We start from the raw sequence: 27,856 nt of genomic DNA on the forward strand, positions 1-27,856 counted from the left end.
AGAACAGACTTGTGGGTTTTTTATGGATCAGATGCACCTGACAATACAAAACTCTCCCTTCCATATGTTAAAGAAACTTACTTCTTCAGCATTTTGCTTTGCAGGTATCTGAGAACTGAGCTAGAGAGACTCGGACCATTTGACTGCCAGGATCATTGTCATCTAGTGCAAAAAGTGCTTGAAACTTCTGAGATTTGGTGGTCAGGAAGCTGAACAGAGATGATCTTTTAAATAGTATGAATTTAAAGCACTTTGGAATGGGCTAAGGTAAAAAGGTCTCAGTTCTCCACTGTGAATTACCAGTCCTGCTACCACTAATTCTCATGGACTCCTATAATCTCTGCTGGTGCAGGTTTTGCTTTCTGATGCAGCACTTTCACCTGTGGAGAGATTTTTCTGAGTGAAATCTGATTAGACTTTTCAGAAACCGTGAAATGGAGATTCTGCAAGCAAATGCCTCGCTGAAATATAAAACATGAGAGGTGAGACGGAGAGGTTAAGCCAAAAGGAAATGGGAAATCATAAAGCAAACCCGCCTTCCATTACAGTAATGTGTTTTGGAAAAAACAGCTGATTTGCAGCATATGTAAGTTGGTCTGGCTCGATCAGTGATGGAAGAAGTGTGTTAGTGAGCATAGCTGAAGCCTTCAAATGGTGATGGGAAAGAACTGAGGGAAACAAGAGGAATGTGCTGCATCCTTAAAGGCAATAGCAGGAGTAGTAGGCATAAAGCTTACTTTGTGCACTTGTGAGCAGGAAAGTGGAAACCAAATTACATACACAGGTTTATTCAAGCAATTTTGTCATCATGATCCAAAGCATAGAGAATGCACCTGGAGTAGCATAGTAACATGGTCACCGGCTTTCAGAGCTGCTTCATTGGAGGTACAGGCCTGATGACTATCATACTCAGTAAAGGTACCTTTATAAGGTCACTGTTCCTTCAGTGAGGAACTTCCACCTGGAAAGCAACATCAAATCAAGGCTGTCAATAAGCTTCTTATACTTTATACCCTATATAACATTCCTGCAATCTCTTGTATTCCTGCCACACTAGTCTTGGTGCTAATATTCTTGCACACAGGGCAAGAAAAATGTCATCCATTTTGGCTTTGGCTTATGTTCCTGTGAGGAATCTGAATTTGAGCCTTCTCCTTCTCAGCTGTGCAAAACTGGCCTGGCCTCTGACCTATGAAATCAACAGGTCCTGTGGATCTTTGACAGGACAAGATGGGCCAGATTTTCAGGGAGGTGGGAGATGGGAAAAGGAATAGAAGAAAGACAACACATGCAAATTCTCACCAGAAACAGGTACAGCAGAAGAAAACACAGCTTTTAAACCTGAAGACACACTTTATACACATCTAAGGAAAAAGAATGTATGTAAGAATCTGAATTTTTATAATGCCAACTGTATCATTTTGGAAGTACTAAAATGGCATTTGTAAAAGTCACAGCTTTCTATTTGCAAAAAAAAAAAAGGCATTGAACTTCAGCCATATTGTGGTAATAGAGTTGGGCAATTTGTAGGTATGGTTGGTCATTTGCAGTCATTGCACCCAGTGACAAAAGGGATAACTGCTATCTACGCCAGAGAGTCAGCTTGAACTATGTGAGGAAAGAACAAAATAAGAAATTCTGAATAAACACTGTATGAGAATGAAGTCAGATTCACAGTGAAGTGCACAAAGAAAATGAACCAAAGGAAAACTAAACTTGCAAGCTTGGTCTGCAGTTTTGAGGAGGTTTTGCCTGGCAATTTGTAGAGATAACAGGATACATTTTGTTTCTATATGTATCTAGTGGTTGCAGTGCACATCCTGGCATCCTGCTAGAGAAAACATCTTTTCCTGAGAAGTTTGTTTTCATAGTCTGCCAGGTAGGCTTGCAAAGCAGCACTCATAAAACTAGACACTACTCAAAACAGTTAACACCTCTGCATCCAGAGATTTTAATGGGGAAAAGAATGGATTATAGGTACCTTTTGGCTTGGAATGAAAAGCTGAAATAAACTCTTCTTCCTTAACATCATTTGTACATGTAAACATCCAGCAAGACTTGAGCATGGCAGGCTCATACCATACCAAGAGCTTAGGGAGTTTAATTCACCTTTCTTTGGTGAGACACCTCTGCTCAGACTCTGCTCTCTGTCATAGCGCATTATGCCCCTTCAGACTACTTGCTTTCTAGTCTTCACCTTGTCAGAAGAGACTGCCTCATGAAACATATTCAACAGTCATGGGGTGGAGCTAAAGACTTTTCCCTACTCACTGGCATTCTTTGATTAACTTGTTTAAATTAAAACCTTCCATACTTCCTTTTAACTGCTTGTATGTTGAAAAATTTTAGAAGGAAGTCTGGAATTTTCCATGCAACTGAAAGAAAATATGGCCCCTGAATGAAAAGCTAACACAGGTTGCTTTTCAAGAAGGATGATCTGGAAGAGCCCCAAGCCCTACTTCAGATACCTTCCCTCATAATGATTCTTAGCCATCTAGGAAATGCCTGAGTTTGGCCTAATTCTGGATATTCCTTTACCCAACTGCAGCATACCAAAGGCAGGACACTTATCAAGGGGCATCGTGTTTACAAGCATCATTTGTCATAGCTTCTCTCTCCATTTCTCTCCAAGAGTGGGCTGTAAAGAAATGAAGTGGCATGGTGAAGAGAAATACAGATGATGTTTTCAACCTGCTTTATTTCTTTCTCAACTGTTTATATTAATGGTGTCCTGCAGTGTCTGGTTGCTATCTAGCACAGGTGGAGAATGCACTGGAAATGACTGTTTTATGTAATGTTTATGCAGACCATATTTTTTTCACAACATACAAAATACAGAATACTATTATTAGTTTCCAAACATGCCCAGTACATGCAACTGCCACCTAGACCAGAAGGCTATCTGGAAACATACTCTAGTAGCTCCGGACAAGGAAGCTGTTGGGTACATGTAGAGGAAGAACCTAAAACACTGTGGAAGAGCGGAACATGAATCATTGGCACTGCTTTTGTGTACATAGAAGCAGGAAAAAAAAACCTAGGTGAGAAGGGGAACAGTGAGAAGAGTGTTTACCCAGGACAGATGTTAATGTCTGAGTAGCAGGAGCACCATAGAACAGCTGAGTCTTGTGTCCTACAAGATGACCAACATGCTAAGACTTGCACTGTATAAGACATACAGAAATGGTTTAAGAACAACTTAGTTATGTATGTATATGTATAAACATATAAACGTATAGAAGGCATATATACATATATAGATTTCAATATATAGCCTATATGTGCATTTTGTGGGTTCTGTCTTGAAAACCTAGCATATGCTTAATTTGTGGAACTATTTCTGGTGGGTTGTTATGACAGCTAAAAATTTGAACAGGTTCAAAGAGTGTTTGGACAAATCCACAGGAAAAAGCAAAAACATTCAGGACAGCTAAATGCAGTTACCACCTGTAATTTAGGAAGTCTCCAAGATGCAGCTGTTGAGTTGGCAGTAGACATAAATTAGGAGTTGAGAGATTGTCTTACTTGGCCTGACCTTTTTTCTATCCCCTGGTGCCAGTGGCTGCTGTCTGTATTGACAACTCTTAGGGCTGGGTTGATGCTTGACCCTAAAAGTACTTTGCAGTACCATCCCCACTGGGATAAAAAAAAAAAAAAGAGGCAAAAAATAGCAGGTAAACCAAAGGTCTCGAGGAGCAATAATCAAAGGAAGAGAAAGGGAAGAGAGCACAAAACATTTTGGCCGTGTGGAAGCAGCACACAGACCTATCTGGAATTTAGCTCTTACCTGGTTGCTTGACCTCATGTTTTCTGTAATGTTTCCAGTGTTTAACTATAAGCCTATTGAGTCCCTTACTGCAACCTTTATTAAACATGATTTCCTCCTGTTTTCCTGCCACAGCAATCTGGCGTCAGTGAGCACAGTCAAACAGAGCTCAAGGAAAGCAAAGAGGGACAGCCCAGAGGGACCTGCACCCAGAGACATGAGTGAGGAGCCTGGCAGTGTGTCCTTCTGCCACAGAGCACAAAGGTGAGTGCTGCTGCCACCCTTTCATGTCTTCTGCCCTCCTCTCTGGGCATGAGGGGGAGTCTTGCCATAGGCATGGGTAAAGCCTGAGATGTCACATATCAGTCCTATGTTAGTGTTCTTAAGCTGTTATATTTATCCCACGTTCATTAATATTTTTTAAATGAGCAAATAATTCTCAAGCATTTCTCTTGGTTCCACTATTCTACCCCTCTGTTGTCCTTGAACAGCTCCTACATGCTGATCTACATGGAAGGGATTCATTACTGGAAGTCAGTTGCAGGCATCTTCCTGCAGGGATTTGCTATGTAAAATCTTGTGCTCTGTTGGTTGTTTTTCAACTGGACACATGCAGTACAGCATGGGCTGTGTCTTTTTCCCTAAGCAAGTCTGCAAAACTATTAGAATTGCCTTGCTGGCTGGAATTATAACATTTTCAGATTCAAAAATTGACATAAATGAGCTATTTTTTGCCTGCAAACCACACCACTGGATTCTTTCCAGAAAATAAACAGAAAAAGGGCATCTGTGCATTCAGAGTGAACCCATTTATAATCTGAATTAGTATTAGTGGAAGACATTTTACACTTGATTTACTGAGAGTTTCTGGTTATCTGGGGCTCCCTGACTTTTTGCTTTTGGCTAAATTTCCACTGAGCTACATGGGAGCCTGACAATGGGAAGAATTGAATCATCATGCCCTCATTTTCATCAGTTATGAAATGCTTTATTTCAGTTCTAGTAAGCTGGGAACTTTCAGTAACAGGTGAACACCCCTGTATAGTTAATTATTTTTCCTACTCTGAAATATAAACTGGAAGGTTGTCTTTCTGCCTAGGGAATGTGCTTTTCTATTTTTTTCCTGTAGTGCAGTTGCAATTTGAACTTGTACTGATTTTATAAAGTGGTGAGATATACTCTGAATGCAAACCAGCCATTGCTGACAGGGGCTGGCATGTACTGTGACCCCGTGAGCAAACAATAAAATTTTACTACTATGTCCATGTATTGCTGAAGAGAACATGAGCTTTCTGGGAAAGTGGAAAAATCCAGGTGGTTCAGTGGGACTAGTAATAACTTGAAATATTTGTCTTCAGTCATTGTTAAAAAAACATAGATGGCCTATCATGCAAGTGAATTTGATTGAAAGACACATCATTAGCTGATAGTGAAATGATTTGGTTTCCACTTATTTCTGTCTTGAATACATCATTACTGATTTTTTTCATTAATCCCATTCTTTGCATTGTCATGTAATTTTCAAGGCAGAGTGCACTCCATGAATTCATCCCCTCTCACTATCCTGGCTGTGAAAACATATTTTCAGCATTTATCCATCTCTGCCATTTGAGATTGGCTGCTTCTGCAAGCACACTGACACCAGGTCAGTCTGCTGTGATTTCTCAGGCTTCCAGCAGGGAGCCCAAGGGCTGACCTGCTCTCCCAGGAAAGCCATCATCTTCTCCCCACAAGGAATAGAATAAAAAACCATCATCTGCTAGGTGGACTAGAGAAGATGATTTGGTGCCAGCTAGGCTGTGCCTGCTGTGCAGGCACAAGACCTTTATTTTTATTTCCAAAGGGGCTCTGGCACTTGGCACAGTGCTTTGCAGGGTCACTGCTCAGGGCCATCTGTGGCTGGAACGCCTTCATACTGGCTTCTGTCCCTTCCAGCATTTGAGGCCAATCTCTTGCTGCTTGGTCACCTCCAGGAATTCCCAGTCGGACTTCTCATCAGGTAATGAGGTACCTCCAAACCCATTTTTGCTTCTGACAGTCTTGTCCCTTGCCATCTTTACTGAAAAATCAAGTGAGGACTGAGACAGTGTTAGGTGAAAAACATGACTGTAAGTTACTGTATTGTGCTTATGAAACCTTAGGTAAGTGAGAGCAAATTTACCTTGTAGTCTAAAGAAAGCACACTACCATCCTAGGTATTTTGTTTTATTCAATGTCCTTTTGCCATCCCAATTTAATTTGATTCTGACAGTTACACCAGGGGAATAACCAAAAAGCTTTCTCTGTGTATATGCCCCCATGAGCTAACCTCCTCTACGGGCAGTTAGGTAGGAGACGAGACAGACTGCCCTGGAATGCTAATTAATGCAGAGCATTTACTGACATTATGTCACATCAGAACAAATTACACTTCCATTACACTTGTCTACTTTACCCCTTCCTGCATATATGCTGTTGAATCCAGTCCATGTTTAATTTGGGAGTGGATTAGCTAATGAGGTGGTAGAATCAGTTACTAGGCTGGCAGCAAGGAAATGAAAGCCATCCAGCAAACACTTTCTGATTTGGAAGTTTTCTCTGAAGGGTAGCAAAGACAAAATAAACTAGAGCAGGCTCTCTTCATTAATCCAGCTTCCCTTAGGAATGGCCTGAGCACAGTTTCCTCATGCTGTGAACTTTCTTCTCTTTCTTCTATCTCATGGTAGTGTGGGGTGACTGAAAGAATAGCTACTGAGCAAAAACCATTTGTGCAATAACTTCTCCAGAATAGAGGAGAGATCTTACATCTTCACAATCTGACTCCAGAAAAGTCAGCTTTGGTCAAACAGTAAATAATCTAGGGTCAAAGTGATGCTCCAGAAATACTCTATGAGTGGAATTATTCTGGAATCCTTCTAATGCTATATATCTGTTTCCAGCTCTGCTCATGTAATTTTACATGGAGGCAGAAAGCGAGCTTGCAGCATTCATAACGAAGCAATCATAAGCAGCATCAAGCAGATCTGTGTCCTACTTGCAGCTAAATAAACGGACATTTTGTATCCATCATATTGATGTCTGTGCATCACTGTCCCCAGGGTGGGTAGAGCCCTGTGTCCTGGAGATATGCGGCCCAAGATAAGTTCTCCCATAGAAGCGTACAGCTACAAGGGCAAAGGATAGCAGAGCTCTGGAAAGCTGCAACGTGGGCTGGTTTTGTGGTGGTTTATGATGGCATTGCTTCATGAGAGTCAAGAGAACTGAGCAGGCTTGCAGAAGCTGAGCATATTTCAGCAAGTAGTGTAGGACTTTTCTATTATAAAGCTGTGTGTCATTAAGAAGTGAATTTTGAAAATACTTTAAAAGTAACAAAACTAGGAAGTCTGTGTTTTGACAGCAATGCTATGAATTCCAGGGACTGAGAGAAGGAAAGAAAGAGGGTGGTGTGGGTGCTGTTACCTCAGCAATATTTTATTTGCTGCTTAATGTTACTCTTACACACTTCTTTTGCCAGGCTGATGTTGGTGCCTGGCTTTTTGAACAGTGGCAACTGTTAGGTACAGCTGTATCTAAAATGCACAGTCAAGAGATTAGTTGATACTCTGCCTTTTTAAAAATGACAACTGATGTTAATAGCTTGTAGCTTTCAATCATGAAGGGAATAGCAAACAAAACCTTTTCTGCTATTAATGTTTACATGAGTCCTAAGCCAGGCTATTTTATCCATTCCTACAGTCAAGATAAAATAAACCAAACTAGACTGTCCAAAGAAGGGAAGAATGAAAGAGGGTTTTTTTATCCCGACTCTTACCTCCTGTTTTCCACCCCCTATTCTCTACAACAAAAAAATTGATTGAATCATGAAAGATGGGAAATCCAGCATCACAGATTACAAGGAAATGCAGCACGTTTGCATTCTTTATCAGGAGACAGAACTGCCTTCTAGTCACAGCTCCAGCTAGCCCTTTCAGAGCCCTGTTAACAGCAGCATCGCCGAGCGTGGCAGTTTGACAGGGCTAGGCTGATGCTTATTGTTTTGTTATTGCTTTTCATTCAAGCTGCTGTCATTCTGCTGTTTGGCTGCTTTGAGTGGCAGTGTGCAAGGGCCGTGCTTTCAGCTTGAGGACCTTTTCATGATGAGGTTGCATGCAGCCTCATAGATGAGGATTTAAATAAGTGGAAGTCACAAAATTAAGACACTGAAATTACAATCCCCACACTAGTGTGAAGTTAGCCACAAATTCAAAACAGGGCCAGGAGCGGTGGGAAGAGGACAATGAGAGTCACTTCAGCACAGGGTTTAGTCCCATCAATATTTAATGACACAAAATCTGTATTTTGCTTTACAGATGAACACAACTTGCTGAGCGATGAGTATCTTCTGTTTCTGATTTAATGTTTTTAGCTCTTCATCTCTAACTTCATACTGAATTTTTGGTTTATTTCAAAGTAAGGAGCATAGGAAAGAACTGTGTGTGTGTGGTCCTCCTCAGTAAACTATCATTATTTTCACTTTGCACTTTGCAAATATCATATGGATATCTGAGGCATTTTTAGTCATGGTTTCTCATGGACTGGCCACAGAATCACGAAGTTTGTCAGCTGCACTCCTGCATGGATTAGTTTACTGTATGTCTCAGTTTATAATAGCTAGACTGCTGCCAGTACCTGGGCCAGAGGGTTTGGAGGCCATCTGAGGTATGTTATAGCCCATACCAGTGTAGGCATATACTAAATGGTAGGTGACTGAATGGCAGTGTAACACCAACAAAAACAGTAATAAAGGGATTTGGCAGTAGGAATAGAAAGGACAATGTGAGTTTTGGATACTGCAAAGATTTCTAAGTTGCTTGAGAAAAAGCAGCCACAGCTATTAGCAGCAATCTAAATAAAAGACTGTAGGAGTGAGAAAAGATAGGACTGCACAGAAGCTTGTGCTATTATTAATCATCATAGAGATGGAACAGGGAAGACAGGGAATTCAGGATCTGCCTTGTTAGATTTGAGTGCATGGAGGAACTTGGAGCTGTGACAGTCTAGGAGGGCACCCTGCCACAATGTGTCTTATACTTTGCCCTTCCAAGGTCATATTTAAAACTCTAGTGGATGCATGAACTTGCTGGGAAGCCAATGAGGTTTAAAGGCAGTCTAAAAACATTCAAGCTGTCCTCAGCCCTGCCTCAGAATGGCCAATGTGCGCAGCACATCACCCAGCAGCTCGGGGAAGGGGGAACACAGGGCTTTTTAATGCAAGACTTTTTAGCACAGTCCAAAGATGCTGTCATGGCAGAGACCAGCAGTGATTCACTGCCTCTCAGCTATCACATGATTAACCCCTCTCTCATTCATCCTCTCTAATTATTAGTCCTTTTTTTTTTTTTAAATCATTGTGTTCTCATCTTTTCCCATATAAAACCGTCAACTTGTCAAAAGTGAGAGGAGCTGGAAAAAATTCCTCTCCTTTTCACCTTGTCTGGCTTCTTTCAAACTGAGCTATGCAAAGCTGTAGTGCAGCCTGACAAGTCCCAACAGCTGAGATTTCACAGATGCTGGGGGAATGGTGGTGGGAGGCAATGAGGGAATTATTCCTGTAAGGTCTTTGCTGCAAGTTACCGCATTTTGCAGGGGCTCGCAGATATTCTCCTTGGGATGAAGAAGGGCAGCTAAAATGGAGCAGGGGAAGTCTCCAACAGGAAAGCAATGGATGTAGGAATACAAAAATATGATTATATATCTTCTGTTTCAACACAAGAAAAGCTGCTGATTTAAACAGCCAGGAAAAGTGGAAACTTATTTCTGTAATGAGAGTTGCCCCTGGAAAAGAAGCAGGTATGTTTTATTTTAGGGCAGAGGACTTATTTTACAGACTGAAAATGGATTGAAGGATTACTGTGCTACAAGCAAGCTATCTGTCCATAGCTATATTAGACTTGATAATATTCTTTTCTTCACAGCTATTAATACCGTGGCTCCAGTTGGCCTGCTCCTGGATCTGCCTGGTAAACAGGCAGTGGAAGAGGCTGCTATATTCCTAAGACAAAAATATTGTTTTGAGTCTAAAAACTTGCACTGCAGAGTTAGTGAAGTGAAGGGAGCTTCTCTCTTCTGCCATGCAATATGCAAAACCCTGGTAGCTGGCAAGTTTGGTAGGTCTGTGTTCAGCATCAGTTCTGGACCTCTTTACACCAGTGGCATCATTCTGACATTCACTGCGTGACGATGGCACTAGGACAAGGCTGCGCCTTCTTCTTACTTTACTCTTTCATATCATTTACACAGTTCTTAGTGGACAGATTTGGAGAGGCGTTCCTGATTTGTTACTTTCTTGTACAGGTCTCTAATTTTTTGCCAGGTGCTATTTTAACTGTTGGCATATTTAGGAAGAAAGAAAATATATTATGGGTTACATGAGCAGGGCGGGGAGGAGAGAGCTGATCAAAAGTGAGCTCTGTAGAAAGCAATCTGCTTTTGTAACAGCAAAGTTTCAGCTTATTTGCCTCTTTGATTGTGACACCTTTTGTTTTTGCAGAAGGAAGCAAGTTGTAAGTAGCATTTAATCATCAGAATACACAGGGATGCAAAAACTTTGTGATTGTATTGTGACTTTCTTCTGCCACCATCTGGAACAGCAATTGAGTTTACAGCTGGAAAATATCTCTCTCCTTGTCTTTTTCCTCAGTTGTTACCTTTCCAGATGGCAAATAGGAGCCAAGTTTCTCTTCAGTAAAGACTACTGAAGCCCTATTTCTTAATCAGAAGCTGCTGTAGGAGCTCCTCTTTCTCCTAAGTTATACCAGACTCACTGCCTTTCAGGATGCAGGAATTAACTCAGAAACTATCTTGGTCCAGAGATCCTTAGCAGTTTTCTGACAAACATGTAATGAAACCTTACGTCACTGCAGCCGTCAGGGACATTAGTTACAACTCTTCATCAGCTACAGTTTCTTCTTCTCCAGGTTTGGCTTCCCAGACGGACACCACCTTCCCTTTATTTTACGTTCAGTGTGCTTGTCCCCAGGTCCTGAGCTCTGGTTTTCATTTGCCAGGAGTTCAGAGCTTCTGGAGCTGCTGGTGGCAGGGTGGGGCTTGTGGAAGAAGCACTTCTTCCATCAGTTTCTCAGAGCAAGGAACATTTCTCCTAGTACCCATCCAGCTCCCGCAAGCTGAATATGCCAGAAAGGTCACAGTTTCAGGCTCTTCAGAATGCCTTCCTCTCCTTTTGTTTAAACTACTCACCTTTGAATAACAGAGCTCTGAGCCGAAAGAACAACTTGTCATACAGTGATCTGCAGCAGCATCACCCTGGGCCCCCTTTGCAGATTGTGAGGAGCAGTGGGAGGCTTTGAATACACTCTACCTCATCCAAAAGGAGGCACTGAAAAGGTTCTGAGGATTGCTACTTTGGAAGCGCCTATGCTTTCTATATTGGCTGCAGAGTGAGCGTGATGTACCTGGCTCATCTCCAGGTGTCCATGTTGTAGACAGCTGCAATTAGGTGAGAGAAAGTCAGTCTCTCTTCTAGTCTAGACACTGGCTTGTCTTTCAAGGGATTGAATGTACTATATCTATAGTATATTCTTCAGTGCCAGCCCTGCATTTCATACAGTCATTGTTAATCTTTATTCAAGATCGTAATCATAACCCCCTGTGTTAACCTCATAGGTCTGGAGAAATGTAAGCCTATGTTCAGGGAAGATTGCCGTAACTGCTGCCTCATGCCGAGCTGCAGCAAAGTGGCTCCTTGCTACTGGTACCTACCTGGGGGAGTACTGAGCGGGGGGAGAGGGAGCTGAGCCTGGCTGACCAGGGATGCTGCTCCTCACGGAAGGGGCCAGGGCTTTGTGGAAGCAGTGGCTAAAAAGAGCCTGCTCGGAGCAGCTGCAGGGACAAGGAGAACAGTTGGTGTTTTGAGGAGACATTTGGGGCCAGGCATACAGTACCATGAGGATGGGAACACCGAGGAGGCACACACCAGAGCAAAAAGCTTTAGGCAATTTATGTCTTCTTGCTCCCTTCTGCCTGGCCATTGTCTTTGATTGAGACACTTTAATCACTTTAGCTCTTAAATTACGAGATGTCCCACAGTGCAGGTTGTCTCAATCCAGAGGAAGTGCAGTTACAGAATTACAGTGGGTGCAGTGTCATTATAAAAACTTTGAAAGAATGTTCCTTGGGCATAATGGCATAATTTTGCCAATATTCTGTAACTCAATAAACAAGCAGTAAAGCACTGATTCATAGCTAGTGGAAAAAAGAATCACAATTCTCACTAATAACATTTCTCATTTCTGATTTGACAATAGCTGATGGCAGCTTTTGTAGACCGACCTCTGCTGAGCACACACCTGCAAGGAAATGAACCTGTGAGTTAATGTATTGTATAAACTTAGCTCAGGAATAATTTGTACAAATTGATGATAAAAGCCAAAACAATTGAACGAAGCCTGCTATGGCAGCAGTTAGCAAGGAACGGGCCTAGGGGAGGTAGGTGACTTTGCCATCCACTTCAGTCAGGATCCACAAAGTGCCCTGCTCTTCCAGCTGAGCCCAGATTCGAACCGAAAGTAAGCCAACCCTTTGCAACAGCTGCTTTTGGTAAGGAGTTCTCCCTTGCATGTGTGATTCCTGTCTGAGTAAATGTTCTTTACTCTAAGGAAGCACTGAACAGTTTAGCACCAGACTGAGGGAGAAGACAAAGAAAAATGATGGAAGATACCATATGGAAGCAAGTGACAGTGTATTCCTGTGGCCAAAGGAGAGTTTCTCAGATTCTCCTTGACTCAGCATTTCAAGGCAAAACATCATCTTGAGGAGAGCTACTTCTTGCTGGGGTTGCTCTTTGTGGTGAAATAATTTTGCAGTTCTGTTTCTGATGCAGGTTGTGTAAGGCTTTAGGCTAGTCAATGCTTTGTATCGAAGGCCAAATTTTACTATAAAGTACTAAGTTACTGTCATGGCTCAGTCTGCATTAAGCTTCAAATGAAAAGCAGTCTAGATCACTTCATGCTTCTTGTTTCTCCAAGTGCTCACTGGACATTTTAATGTAGTCTGAGTGGAGATGCTTCACAAAATGTGTCTCAGGTTTGCCTCCAGATATCAACCAAAAATGGTTTTAAGGCAAATAGTGCTTTTGCCTGCTTTTACCAGGTTATTTATAACAGTAGTATGTGTGAGCCTAAATCAACTTGATTGAGGGTCAGAGGTTGAACTGTTTTTCTGCATGCATCAGATCATTTGAATAGAGAAACCATCTCAAGAAAACTGGCTGTAGCTGTTCCACTTCTGTGGTTTAATGGTTTATTAGTGCAAGGAGGGCTGACTACGCCACTGCTTCAAGCATGCAAATGCAGTGTGGCTATTGACGGCCCATTGCAAACAGCAAAATGTGGGAAAAGGTGCAGTGTTATGTCACCAGAGGAACAGACAGGCCTTCCTCAGTGGTGCTTCAGAGATACAGACTAACATGTAGTGTGAAGCAAACTGTTTTTAAAGTTGTAGGAGTTGTTAAGGGATGCATGGGAGCCTCTTGGTGGTAAAACTGTGTAAGTGTATATTCTGACAGAGTTGTTCTGCCACAGGATAGGCTCGCTGTGTCTAAAATGGAGTCAGGGTCAAAATGTTTCATGAAAAAAACTGGTCACTCACCTAGTTCTCTTTCAGGCTTGAGTGATCTGTTTTGTAAGTTTTTCTTCCCTCTTTCAGGAGAAAAAATGCATGAGTTTGTTTTTGGAGACATGTAAGTTCTCAATTCCATCAAAATTCCACACTTCTGTGGGTCTGAAATGTTCCTTTCCCTTGCCATGACCAATCTGTAACAAAGAAATGATATGATCCTGGGCGCTGAAGCTTTCTTGTTCTGAGGAATGATGATATGTGAAAGGTAGGGTCAAGCAAAATTGAGATCTCTTCTAATCTAATGGAATGCAATGTCTTGTGCTAAGTGGAAATAACCTGCTTGATACCTTTTCTGGAGAAGAAAGGAAGAGTGAATGAGGAAAGCTGCTCTAAGAAAATATTAGTCAATGCACAGCAGAAGAGGTGGTTTGCTTTCTTTTTCTTCTGTGTGTGGATTGATCCTGGCTCCTAGAAAATGACACTTTCTCCCATATGTTATCATAAGTTCTCACTCACCTGGGGAAATATTCTCCTGGTAGAGAAAAACTGATTCCTTACATGCACGGAGGAACCTATAGATAAAACAGTAGAGACTGCAAAGTTTTGTTTTCAGTCTCTACTTCTGAGGTACCTCAAAGGTATGTTGTTCATTGGGGAGGATAAATTCACAGTGAAGAACTCAGCTAAAATACAAATGCTGTAGACAAAATAAAAATGGCAAATACTGTCCACCCTTCCAGTACTCATCCACTTTTTATTAGCCAGTTTATCTGTTCTGCTCTCATTAATTTGTTTCAAGCATGTCTTTTTCTCTCTTCATTTTGCACTCATCCTGAGTACACTGTGCTGCAACAAGCAGGAACTATTCAGCAGATGTTTCTGCTTGGCGGACTCTGGCATTCCATACTTGGTTGTTTCTTGACAACTAGAAATCCTGACTGGGATGTTTCATTTTTCTCGCATGAGCTTTGGGAGCACCACAGAATAACATCTAATCAGTACTAATTCCTGTAGCTTGTATTAACATTAATTACTCAACTTTAGGGACAGAACGTACCCTTAGCAAATTTGCAGATGATGTTAAACTGGGGGGGTGGTGCTTAACATGCTGAACAGCAGAGTTACAATCCAAAGAAACCTGAGTATTGGGCCAACAGGAACTTCATGAAGTGCAGGAAGGGGAGTGCAAAACTCTGCACCTGGAGAGGAATAACACCAGGCATCAGTGCAGGCTGGGAACAGACTGGTTGAAAAGGGCCTGGGAGTTACAATGGATGCCAAGCTGTGAGTTAGCAGTGCACTCTCATTGCAAACAACACAAACTGCATAGTGGGCAATCTCAGGGGCAGTGTGGTCAGCAGTCCAAGGGGAGGGGATGATTTGACACTGGTGAAGCTGCGCTTCAAATAGTTTCAAGTTTGCAGACGCTGCAGCCCAAGAAAGAAGGGGACAGACTACAGAGGGTCAAGTAGAAGACTAATAGGATGATCAGGGGCCTGGAGCACAGACCTACAGGGAGAGGCTGGGGAGCTGGGCTAGCCTAGCCTGGTGAAGAGACTATTGGTCAGACTAACAGCAGCATACAGCTACTTGGTCTGGAGCTACAGAGATGCCTGAGACAAACTTCTCAACAGTGGCAGATGGTATAACGAGGAGCAACAGTCATATGTTGTAGCTTTGGAAGTTCAGGTTAGACATTAGGAAAAAATTCTTCACTGGGAGGGTAGTGCAGCACTGGAAGGTTATCCAGAGAGGTCAGAGACCTTGTGCCCTTGGGAGTTCTTAGGACTAGGCAAAGCAACAGCTGATCTGACCCAGTGTTGGCAACAGCCCTGCTTCTTATGGGAGGCATCCAGAGATCCCTTCCAGCCAGCACTCCAGTGACTATATGAATTTGAGGGATGCAGTAAGCCAGTCTAAAGGAATCCTGTTGCAGTCAAACTTTAATTGAACGACATATAGTTATGAGCTGTTACTGAGAAGTGACCTGTATCTTCATGTACAATGGGGAAAGTGTTCTCCCAAATCATGCTTCACATGTTATAAAGCTGCTACAGAGTACATGACTCCCAGATGAGTTTAACATAGGGCAACTTTTTTTACAGGCCTGTGCCCAGTTCTGGAAGACTTGTAGTAAGTGCCAATGTTTAAGCATGGACTTTGTTTTAAGCCTTTGCATCTATCTGCCATTTTGTTAAAGTCCAAAAGCATGTGCATAATTCTTTGATGAATGAAAGCATTTTCAAGTCCTTAGCTGTCTCCTGGTGGTTGTTCTCTTCCTGAGGTACCTCAGCTGTAGCTATCTTTGAAGAATTAAGTAAGTCAGACAAACTGAATGTACATTTTACATTTTGCACATCTGTGTCCCATATTCAGGTTACTGGTTCACAAAATAGCATATCTCTTTTCCAAGTGAAACTTCAATGAAAACACAAGCTGCTCCCATGTCCTCATGAGTGCAGTACTTCTCAGAAGGAAACCCCCCTCAACATCTGCAGAAGCAATAACTATTTCAGCAAGAGTGTTTGCCATCCCTCGCAAAATCCCCTCAAAACAGCTGAGGAGCATTTTTAAAAGTAGAACTTGCAAGAACCTATTACATTTTTTAGTGCTTCATCAGATTCTTGACTTGTTGCACTAAAGACAAGAATGTTGTCACTCTGGTTGACTCATTATTCATAGAATTGATTAATTTGCTGTCACACAGCCAAATATATTTTTTCACAGTATCTCATGTCAGTATGAGTGAAAACTGTAAAGCCTGAATTCAAAGTGTGTTTCAGGCCTTTGGAAATGTTTAGTAAGGCTCTTTTTTGAGTAACCCTCTACAAGGTAGGGCATTGTAGGTTGAGACATTCTCATTTGATGCAGCAATTGGATGATACGTATATATGTAAGAGTGTATGTCTATGTGAGTTTAAACCTCTTAAAACTTGGATGCCCACTGGGAAGTTCAATGCACTTTTTTCAGAATTGATTTGCTTTTCTCTTTTTGTTTTCATAATTTTTTCATGTACTTTTCTGGTACTCTTATTCCATGGAGATAGTGGTTGTATCTAGTGTTAAATAACTTTTTGCTATATTCAAGCCCCATTATGGGACCAATGCTTTCTGATAAGCTTGAAAGAGTTGCAAGATGTCATTTGAAACTAAGAACGGGTAAGTTGGTGAATCTCCTATTTGATAAAAGCTTCTTATCAGTAGAAGGGGAAGAACTATAATAAACATTAAATGCATGTAACATGAAGGAAAGTTATGGGGTCCTGCTGACAGCTCTTGTCTTTTGTGTCCTTTCAAATATATAGAACTTTGAGGTTAAAAAGCTTCCTGAATTGAACTTTGGCTACAGAATATGTAGTTAAATGTTTTATTAACCCCAAAATCTCCTGCAAATCCTTCAGCCAGCATCTTGTTGTCACGTATTATGTCCTTGGTTTCAGACATTGATATTTGCTTAGTGTAACTGAGTTTGTGTTACTGTAATATGAATTACTTTGTCCAGGAAAGGAAGAATAACAAAGTTCAAGTACTGTGACTTTTTGTTTGATCTTCACTCATGCTTTAATTTCCATATCAATTATGTATTATAGGAAGCCAGAGACAGAATTAGTGTCAAGAAAAACCAGAAAGAAAAAATTGCTCGAACACGCAAGATTCTCCAGAGTCAGCTCATTCAGCCATTATACTAAATACATTTGTACAAGGTTCTTTTTGTCTCATCATTTTATCCTGAAGCTGTGATTTAGTCAAACGAAAGAATGGAAAAGTACCATATGCTATAATGGACCCATGTACTCATTTGTGCCTTTTTCAAAGCTATTACATTGTCCTGTTGTCAGCCCACTGGTCAACGTCTGGGGCTTGGAGACTGTTTTGTACCTCTGCCAGCTGCCCTCTGTGCCATGATAATGCTCATTCCCGCCTCCTCTACTGTTATAACACAAGTTGCCCATCTGTGACAGAAGTAGTTTGAAAAGGAGTAACACCTGCAACAGTTGTGTGTCTCAGCAGCCACCCCTTAGAAGGACTCATGGCTGAACCCTTCAGAAAGGTTTAGATGAATGCTTAAAGTAGATACAGTCACCCACTTCTTTGAGACACTATGTCTGTTTTGAAAAGGAATCATTTGTGAAAGAGCAGGTATCTTAAAAAAATGTTTGGGCCTGGTCTTCCATTGAGTATTGCTGTTAATCTCTGTGGAACTGCTGGTCTTTTTAAAAGGGTATAATTGAATTAATATAAAGCCATATGCGTATATAATTAGGAGATTGCTATGTGAAATACAGCTTTTTTTAAACAGTCACTTATTATTGACATGAATAGTTGATGCTAGAGATACCATTTGGTGTGTGGCTAAGGATAAAGACCCATAAGCAATTATCTATGGTTTAGAAAAAGAGGCTGGAAGTGAGGGTAATATTCATCTCCAGATTGTAGACACCTACATTAGAAATCTGAAAGAGATATCTCCATGCAAGCTGGGTGCATACGTGCCCATTCTAATCAGAGGCAAATCTGTGTTTTATTTAGCTGTCTTTTTGTAAATATCTAATCAACAGATTCCTTTAAGGTACCTGAAGTATCATCTTTGCACTGTCAAATATGACACAGGACACAAGGGAATACCACATGATAACTGAAGCACCACTATGGGCCTATATGCGGACAAATGAATGAGCCCTAGATCTGCAGTGACTATGTTAGGAGTTCAGACATCCAGACCACAGGTAAATACAGGTACAGGTACTCCTCCAGATTTCTGAATTTGAGTGGAATGAATAATCTAAGTGAATAGCCTTCAAGAAGCTGTGAAGTGTACAAAGTTTTTAAAATATATGCCTAAAGATCCATAAAGGAATTGTTCCTGAATTGTTGGGCTTGTTATAGGTGAGGCTTTAATTGTTATATTGATCCAAAATCTGAGCTCACCATCTGGGCTAACAGTTATGCGAGAGTAGCCCTTCGGGCAGTGACAGAGCTCAAAGGGTCCATTTATGAAAGTCCTCATCTTCTGTTTGGTGACTCTTAATGGACCTCTCATATTTGTTGACTTACTAGGTTGTTCTCACTTGTATAGGAATAAACCTAAGTACTTATAAGGTTTCTTTGGTCTGGGCAAGTTACGGTGTTCTCTCCTTTGATGTCTCTTGTAGATGCTCTGGGTGTAGGCTCCCTTCAGAAAAGCAAGCTCCTGGGATGCAATTACATCCTACACAGATGTGGACGCACAAGGTTCACCAGTTGTTTGCTGTTCCCCAGAGCACAATAGCAGTAGGCAGTCTGTTTAAAAGTTAGTTTTCCCAGAAACTCTGAGTATTGGAGGATTCTTACATACTAACAAAGTTTTCACTTCCAACTGTGTGAGAAACTTATGGACCTAGACAAACAATGAAACATCTGAGTTTCTAACCCTGCACTGTGTTCTTTGGACTTAGTCCAGGTGCTTCAGGGTCTCTATAATTGCTCCTATGCATGTCTTCTGTACAGCTCATTTGTCTCCTCCCTGAGTATTCCCCAGTGTATAAACCAAATTGCTTGTCAGCTGAAACTGGTGAATTGACTTGTGTAAGAATTTGTTCGCATACCCCTAGCATTTTTAATCTGGCCTCTGAAAAGTCTTCTTATTTGTTGGATCCCAAAGTAAATCAGTCTGCAGTCAGGAGACGTTACCCTGATGATAGTCCTACATAGTTTTTCAGAGATCTAAACCTCCTTGTCTTTACCTCCTGAAATGTACACTCCTTTTCTTACTCGGTGTGACCGTGACAATCTGGTATTTGCATTGTTTATTCAAATATCCATTGTGCTCAAAGAGTTAATGAAGATGACGACAGGCTCACACTGAGAAAGCATACTTGAGGCACCAGGTACAATTCAGCCTTTCCCTTGTTCCTGATCTGTATCTGCCCATTGAAGAACACTCTGTTAAATCTCCATTTTAGAGAAGCTTTCAATGTTACACTGATTTCATCAAAACAGTGGCTATTTACGCCAGCTGAGGGCCCGGTTATGTTTGGATTTTTAAAAATAGCCTAGCAGACAAGCGTAGTGAATTTAAAAGATTATCAAATAAGCCCTGTCTGTGGTTCATTCTATTACACATCTTACTGGTGTCCAAAACGCTTGTGTGGTTCTATTTAAGGGAGTAACTCTCCCATTTCAATTTTGTTTTCTTCACCTTACCTGCTGTGTTATGAGTTTCTTCCAGAAAATTACCTTGCAGCAGAAGACCATAGTATCTTGAGTGAAACAGTCAATGGGCAGAAACTGCAATCTGGACATTTTCAAGCGGAGATCAAATTACAAAGCTTGCTGTAGAAAGTGCAAACAAATTTTGGTTTGATCGGCGCTTATCTATTTTTGCAAGTACATCAGTTTGGAAAGAGGCTTGCTCAGCTAATCTATAGCTGTCAAGAAAACGTAATTCTTCACTCCTCCAAACCAGTAACAGGCACCTGGCTTGTGCACCCATGCACTCAAGTCTAGCAGTTTCCATGGAAACCCATCAAACTGTCGCACCAGTTTTCTAACATGCTGCCACTTCACAAACACTGGGCAAGCTGTTTTGCACAAAATTCCTGTGTAATGCTACTTCGTTTTCTCTCTGAAGACAATTCAGTAAGACTAGATGTTTGCAGACTGCATGAGTTGCTTCTTATTCTGACTAAAACAGCTCATCTATATGAGAACATGCAGGCTGAGGATTTCACAAACTCACGGAAAAATACATTTTAAAGTCCCCATCCTTAGATGAGAAAAATTATAAAGTTCCTTTTCAAATGTAAGTGTATTTGTACTGTGATTTCACTAATATACTACCCATGTCTTTTGTTCCCTTCTGGGAAGATATTTCAGTTCTAAACTCAAGATGCCAGGCACAGCTGCCTCTTTCGAGAGGCTCCCATGCTAAGTTTTAAGGTAGTTTGATAAATTTATTCAAGGAGTTTAAGAACATGATCTCTGTGAGAACAGGAGATGGGACTCAGAGATCCAAGAGGTCTTGTCCACTCTATGGCTTAAGGCCCATATTGTGACTAAAAAAACCAAGGCTTCTTTGATTATGAATAATCCAGATTTCAAGCTGTATCCTACCATACCCAACAAACAAGGTTTCAGAGAAGCTTTAGCATTTCAGAGGTACAGAGGAGTCTGGTACTCGCTCATCAAGACTATTCAAACATGTAGGTTTCAGATATGGTCCAACACATTTAGTCCTCTCAGGTTTTCCATTGGAGTACAACTCATGGCAGGTACCCTTCCCATCATGCAACTCAAAATCTATTTATCATTCATCCAGGAGCAAGGTTTTCCAGTGAACAAATATCCTGATATGACCATTTTTTGATTCACACAGTGCTCATTTTTAAAAATGATTCCTGAATAGAAGCTGCTGCCTCCTATAGGTGAAGAGTATGTTAGGGGACTGGTTGTCTTTTTAAAAATATCACGTCTTTTTCTGCATTTGTTTGTTCCCTATGGAGCACTGTTTTATTGATATCAGCAGTGGGCCTTTATTTAAATTGGAGAAGCATCAAACAGTATGAATTTATCCCATGGAACAGCAAAAAATAGTTAACGGTATGTGTGAAATGGAGCTCAAAGAAAAGGTTCAAAGAAATGGTCAATTTTTTGGCAGGAGCCATAGAACTAATGCACAGCAAAATATACAAGAATGTCTTATCCAGTGAATATTTATAATGGAGATCAGATGGAGCTGGTAGCTAAAGGGGCATAAATGGGATAAATGCCATTTATCCCAGAAGCATTTTTCAGCTGAGGAAACCTGAGACTGAATAGTGCATACCGTAAAAGATTGAATATACTTAATATCGGCTTGCTTAAAGGAAAAGTTTGTCTATGCTATTTAGCATTAATTTAATGCTAATGTGCCAATTTAATAGCAATTAATATTAAACAGTTTTGTATTTAGTGTTAATTGAAAATCACTGATCTCCAGTTCCAGATAGTATTTAATGACATTTATTTCAACTAGTGACAAAACCCACATTTTTATTTTGACCTGAAAACTTCGCAGGAAATATAAAATACAAGTAGCACAGATCAGTCAGTAGAACTATAAAATTTAATTTAATTGCATTATTGTTGAAAAAAAATGACCATCAGAGCCCTAGAAACATAATAAAATGCCACAAACCACAAAGGATACGCTGATATGATACTGCAGTGGCTGTAAACTGAGTCATACTTCTTTTTTCTTCTCCTTTACTTTTTTTTCTCTTCTTTTTTTTTTTTTTCTTTCTGGTTGAGCATGGGTAGAAAGTGGTTATAGTAAGGAAAGGAATTCTGGTTTGATCACCACCTTTTCCAGATTAAAGCCTGTACTCACCTTCTGACTTTCCAGGGCAGATGCCAATGGCCTGCCAATAAAAACTGATGGCATGACCCCTTAATTTTCACTCGCTATGTGGCTACTCTATGAATATACACTCAAAATATGCCTTGTGGGTTCCAGCCTGGCTGTGAACTGTACAAAGGTCCTCAGTACCCGACAGCCTCTCCCTATAGGTATCTGCGGTGCTCAGTGCTCTAGGACCTCAGCTTCTTTTTCAATCCAGCTTCTGACTCTTTCTGGAAATTATATTTTATCTCTACTGCAGATGTCTTGCTTGTATCACACAGACTGTGTGTGCAGCCTGTTCATAAATTATCTTTGTCCTTTCCCTCATGCATATACATGCACAGAACAAAAAGAACATGTAACACCTGTGGGTAGGTTCATAAAGTGAAACATTTGCATATGTTATGTTAAGTACAGTTGCATCATTATTTACAAGTAGTCTGCCAGTCTAGATATCTAATCTGCTACTGATGTCAAGGTCTTGTCACTGCCCTCAGTCTTGCTATATTTCTTTGCTACTTTTTTATTCCGCAGGATTTGTGACTCAAGTTTGACACAAAGTATCATGGTTATGTTTTCTGTGCATTGTCTGACTGGATTATTTCAAAAAGTACAGTGAGTCAATTATACTAGTGCCTGTTTTCTAAGTGCTGGAGAGAAGCTCTAATTGCTTTCTGTCAGTTGACTCAGGCATGGCTATTTCCTAAATAAATTCTCTTCACCAGCAGAATAGTCTCCCACTGAGAATACTCCCTCCTTATTGTGGAAACTTGTATTTTGGTGGGTCATAATTAATAACAGTGATGTTATTAATCTTCACTGTATTTTCTAAACTTTAAAGCAAAGGAAAGCATAATTTATAACATTAAGGAATAAAATTATGGTCCGCTCCTTTCCTGAGGGGAAATAGGTTTCCTGCACAATTTGTAATTCTTTCCCATAGTGAATATAGCCTGTAGAAGGCTTTTAAAAGGAAAGCTAATCGTAGACGAGTGGGAGGCAATACCGATGGCGTTACTTTACTGTTTGCCTGATTGCTCTTGCACTTAGAAAGTGAAGAATGATTTCAGGGATATGCTAATCGTAATAGGTCTGTTATGGACAGGAGCTAGATGCGTCTGTTGTGAGCACCACTGACGGATCATCCTGTTTCTGATTCTGCTGACACAGGAATGTCCATATGTCTGAATCAGTCTGAGGCATTGCACATGTCAAACTGTTGCTCTCCCATTGCTTGCATTGGTAATTCATCTTCCGCACTAAAATTTGACAAGCATAAAATTTTGAAAAGGCCAAGTTTGGGCTCTCTTGAGATTATTTTTGACCTCAGCTTTGACAGCGAATGAAGGAAATCACTAGTTTATGCATTTTGCAAGTCCATTAAGCAACCGAGGCCTGGCAAGTTGCCGTTATTAGTAGGATTAGTGATAGCAAACTTTCCATAGCTAATGGAAGCCATTGTTGATGTTAGAGGCTTGGCAAACATAGAAAGGCTTGCATCACCACTAGGGCTGAATAAATACATGCAGCGGTCCACCGAGGTACTCTGTGGACAAATACGGCTTTTCCAAACTGGAAATACTATTGGTTTGAAACCATGAGTCTGTATCTTGGTGGGGTCCTTGATTCCTGAGGTACCAGCATTTCAGAAGGAGACACTAAGGCTTTAATGAGGTTTGTTATACGTTCTTCTTCTTCATGGTGACCTGAAATCTGAATTACTGGTCTGATGGCTGTAGTGTCTTATCCAGCCAAAATGGGAAAGTAATCCCCACCTGAACACGACTCTGCAGGGTCAGACTGGAAGGTTCAAGGAAATATGCCATTCCAACCTTTGCCTGCAGAGTGCCATCTCGAAAGACAACAGTAGGGAAGGAGATACTCTCCCAGAAGGGAAATCTGTGAGCTCACCCTCCTTGTGTCTCTCTGCTGTTTGTAGAAGTGCTGTAGTGGCACACCTTTCTTAAGCCAACTTTCGCCTGTGCAAAATGCTCTCTCCCTCTTTCCAGTGTGGTCTCTCTATCACTCCACCTTCATTCAAAAAAATTCTTATCCAAAGATCTATATTTTACCATTTCTACCAGCAATAAATTACACCTGTGGTACTCTCACACTTATAGGTAACTTACTCTGAGAGGAGTCAGTGTCTGTGATGGGGTTACTTATGCAGTAAAGATGTCAGAATCTATTTTTACATATGTACCAGAATAAGAAAGTCCAACTAATGAAAGCTTAGGAAAAAAAATAAGAACTGTATGTTAAGAAGTGACTGTGCCTGGGAGAGTAACCACTCAGAAATTAACACTATAGCTGTGGATTGGAGTCCTCTTTCCCACTTTTACCCTTTTGATGTTAGCTTTTATGTGGTAGTTACATAAAGAAAAGGAGGAATGACTCTAGCAGGAATACTGTGAACTTAGTACTAATGAAGAAAGAGCTCTGTTCTGTCCCCTTCTTCTGAGGGCAAGAGAGAAGCAAAGACCACAGAACTGCATTTCAGTGGATAGAGATATGCTAGTTTAGCACATGATAATGGGAGAAACTGAGGTGAAAGCTAACTGAGATGCTGAATATATACTGATATATACTCTAAAGTAGCATTGCAATAGATTGCTTTGTTGTTTCATATTTGTTAATGTCTCCATTTTATTACAGCCATGCTTTAAGAGAAATAACTTGTAATTCAAGTGCAGTGATAAAACAGACTGAGTAATTTGATTTGTCACTGGGTATTTCCTTCCTAACAGTGTGGCAACCCTGAAAAACGCTCTGGCATACTAGAATATTCTAAGAAGTCCTTTTCTTTCCTACACTGGTCAAATAACAATTGTATGCTTTTCTGCCTGGCTTGCATGGGCTGATTAGCATCAGTGCAGCAAAAGTGCCTGTCACTTTTCACCTGTAGATAACAGATACTTTATGCTTATATGTCCAAAGAGCAAATGCACCAGAACTGTTAGGCAGGCTTGCTAAACCAAGGTCAACAGAAAATTTATGAAGTTGCTTTTGACAATTTATAGCTACTAATGTAGACTGTGGCTAAATCAATATAAATATTATTTATGAATACAACCTTATAGAATTTTATGTAGTGGCTTGGTTTGTTGGTTTTACTAAGTCTTGCTTTTAAGGAACAAGGTTAACTTTCTTTAATGTTATTTTTCTCTTTCAGGATTTGATTTAGTCTATTTAGAAGGGGGGCTAAATCCTTTGCAGTGAAAAAGAATATGACATGGGAAAGACAGGGCTGGAGCAAGAGCTGGTGCAGGCCCATAGGCTGGTCCATTTTTTTGCCAGAGAGTCCAGCTCTGGCTTCCAGATATACTCCCATGCTGCCAAAAGCACTGTCTGTGTGTCCCAGCTCTGCCCATTCACCTCATCGGTCGGCAGTGCTGACTCCTGCCTGCGTACCTGGCTCTGGCACAGCACTCCCAAAGCAGGGAAGTACCTCCTCTGCTTCTTGGCACATGCTTTTCAGCACAGGTTTTGTATGGCTGTCTAGCAGCACTGCATTTCCATGCTGTTGCAAGACTAGGGAAAAGTAAGGAGGCCAGACAAGAAACTTCAGTCAAAGAGAACTGATTTCACTTCCAAAAGTAGACAAAAAGTGAATTGGTGTCCATTAGGAAGAAGTAACCTCAAGGCAATTCAGAAAGTTTCTGAAATTGCAGGCAATGTGGTCCTATTTTGTTCCCTACTCAATTTCTGTTTGGGCTTTACTGTATGTCAGTTATTTTTAATTTATAATTTTTTTTAAACTCATAGCCAGCTGAGCTAAATGAGGTCATCCTTAGAAACAGGCTGTAATTGCTATGAATTGTCTTACGTGCTGTGTACACTGTCACAGTCTTTGGCATTTGTGCCCTTTTAGCATCTTATGGCACACAGAATATAGTGATAAGCCTTTCATACCTTCAAAGTCATATCCTTATGGGCATGTGGCCTATGAATTGAAGAAATGAATGACCAAAGGCAGAAAAGAAGGGCAGAGATTGACTTTCACAATAGCAAGAAACATGATGCAAAGAAAATATCTCATTTAGGGAAGTAAAAGAGCCAATTACCTCTACAGAGAAAAAATGATGGAAGAAGCAGTCTCTTAGGAGGTGAAATAAAACTTAGCCCAGTCTTGAGTTTTATGGTGACTATCTTATCCTTTGGCGGATTCCTGTATGTAACGGTAATCTGACGACGTTCAACTGTACAGGGAGTTTGACAGTTTACCTAAAGACTATGGAAGAGTATATGAGGACAGTTCAGAAAATGAGGCATGATTTAGGCAACGTTGGGCTTCAGCACAGTTAACATCAAAATATGTTAATTAGGTCTATTTGGAAACTATCTCAAGAGTATGTTGTATTTTCTCTTAGAATCTTGCCTTTAACATGATCCCTGGGGAACCCTTCTAGTGCATAAGTTTTGGTTTGATCTAAGGCTATTTGTACTCACTTTTAGTCACCGCTCTACCATTTGCTAACATTTTATACTCACTTTATGTAAAGGATGACAGTGGGCAAACACACCTGTGAGCTTCCTGTCTGGCTTGTGGGCGTGTGGAAAAATGCCCTGTGCTGTGCCATTAAGAGTGATGTGAATTATGTCAGTGATGTAAAAATGTTATAAGTACATGGTGTAGCATTTTAGCTCTGAGGGTTTAAAGCAATACAGCATCTTTGATGGATGATTTCAGTGTCATTAATAACAGCTGTCAATGACAGTGGGAGGTGGCAAAGGAAAAGCATCAGTTTGATTTATACTGAATTTGCTTTACTTGCAAAAAATTTCCATCTCCTGTCTGAAGGGTTTCCTGATAATTAGTAGCACTTTGCATTGGAGATAACCATTTTTCCTCTTCTGTAAAGAAAAGCACAGTGACTGCATCTTGTCTCTGGGCCTTGTGCTGACAGGGCCAAAGTTTTTGAGAAGCATCAGTTGTCATTTTGCTCAAAGGAAGTGAATTGCTCTGGATCCAGCATGACACTGACCTCCTGCCCTCCCCAGGCAAAAATCTTAGCACTCAGTTACACTTGAGCTGGACACATTTTCTTATAAGGTCTGCTGAACCAGAGCTCTGCAACAACCAGTTAGTTCTCTTACCTCTTTGAAGTTGTATGGTGTCAGTACCCTGGGGTTTGGATCACTGGCATAGGTCAATTTTCCAGTGTTAGAAGGTGCTGGGAGAGATAAGTCTAATTAGTGCAATTGTCTTGCAAAATCTGTAACTGCCATAACTGGAGCTATTTCTTTTGTTTTTAAAATATTTACAAAACCTTCATTTTCCACATTTATTCATATTGAAAAAAAATTAATTTTTGTAGCTGGTGAAGAAACATGCCAAAACCTCCCATTAAAGGGACTTTTGACAGCATAAGCCTTAAACTGGAAGAAAACACAATGTGTGATGGAAAAAATGTGGGCTTTTCTCCTTAGTTTGGAAAATAAAGTATGAAAATAATAATTGCTTCTTTTTCTTTGAATTTTATATTAAATACATAAAAAGTGTAGTAGTTGTTGATTCACATTTTGCAGAGAATAGAAAATTCAACAGAAGCATTGCCATTCATTAAATTTAGTATACTTGCTACAGAGTGTGTGAATGTAAGATATGTAAATATGCTAGTTCCTTCTAAAATAGGTGGATAGGGCTGCTGTTGTATTGTTACATTAACTTACCATATACATAAGAAGTACAAAAGTGTATGTCTGTGCCAGAGAGTAGTTTCAAAAGTCACACTAGAAATTCAAATCTTAGTTCTTTTTCATTCATAAGTCATAAACCAATTTATCTCTCACTAATTTTATAGGTATTTGCAATTAAATTGGATTTTGCCTTCTCTGAACCCATCTCCTCCTTTGACTGCATTTTTACTTCTAGTGAAGGAAAATTATGCTGAGCTTGTGACATCCATAGCAACATATTATCTTGACATCAGATGCAGGGTCAAATGAGGGTAGGTGCCTTATTGCAAGAAGAATAAGCTTTAACAGGAAGCATGTCCAGTGAGGTAAACATTCCCATCACTCCATGTTCCTTCAGGGGAGCGTTAGCCAGCATATGTATGTTGTTATCAGTTCCAAGTGGCAGAAAGACTAAAAGAAATGCAATGGCCCTATATGCTTCTACAAGACCCTTTGAA

At 40.6% G+C, this 27,856-nt stretch overlaps 1 long non-coding RNA gene across 1 annotated transcript; it reads right to left on the reverse strand.

The window, feature by feature from the left end:
• Nucleotides 1-25,932, reverse strand: LOC135314376 (uncharacterized). Its single transcript, XR_010373878.1, has 3 exons — nt 25,784-25,932; nt 13,391-13,554; nt 1-961 (listed from the first exon to the last, which is right to left on the reverse strand). It is a non-coding gene; the product is annotated as an uncharacterized LOC135314376 (long non-coding RNA).
• Nucleotides 25,933-27,856: the final 1,924 nt, after the last annotated feature.

The sequence above is a fragment of the Phalacrocorax carbo genome, chromosome 1 (genome assembly GCF_963921805.1).
Source record: "Phalacrocorax carbo chromosome 1, bPhaCar2.1, whole genome shotgun sequence".
Taxonomy (NCBI): domain Eukaryota; kingdom Metazoa; phylum Chordata; class Aves; order Suliformes; family Phalacrocoracidae; genus Phalacrocorax; species Phalacrocorax carbo.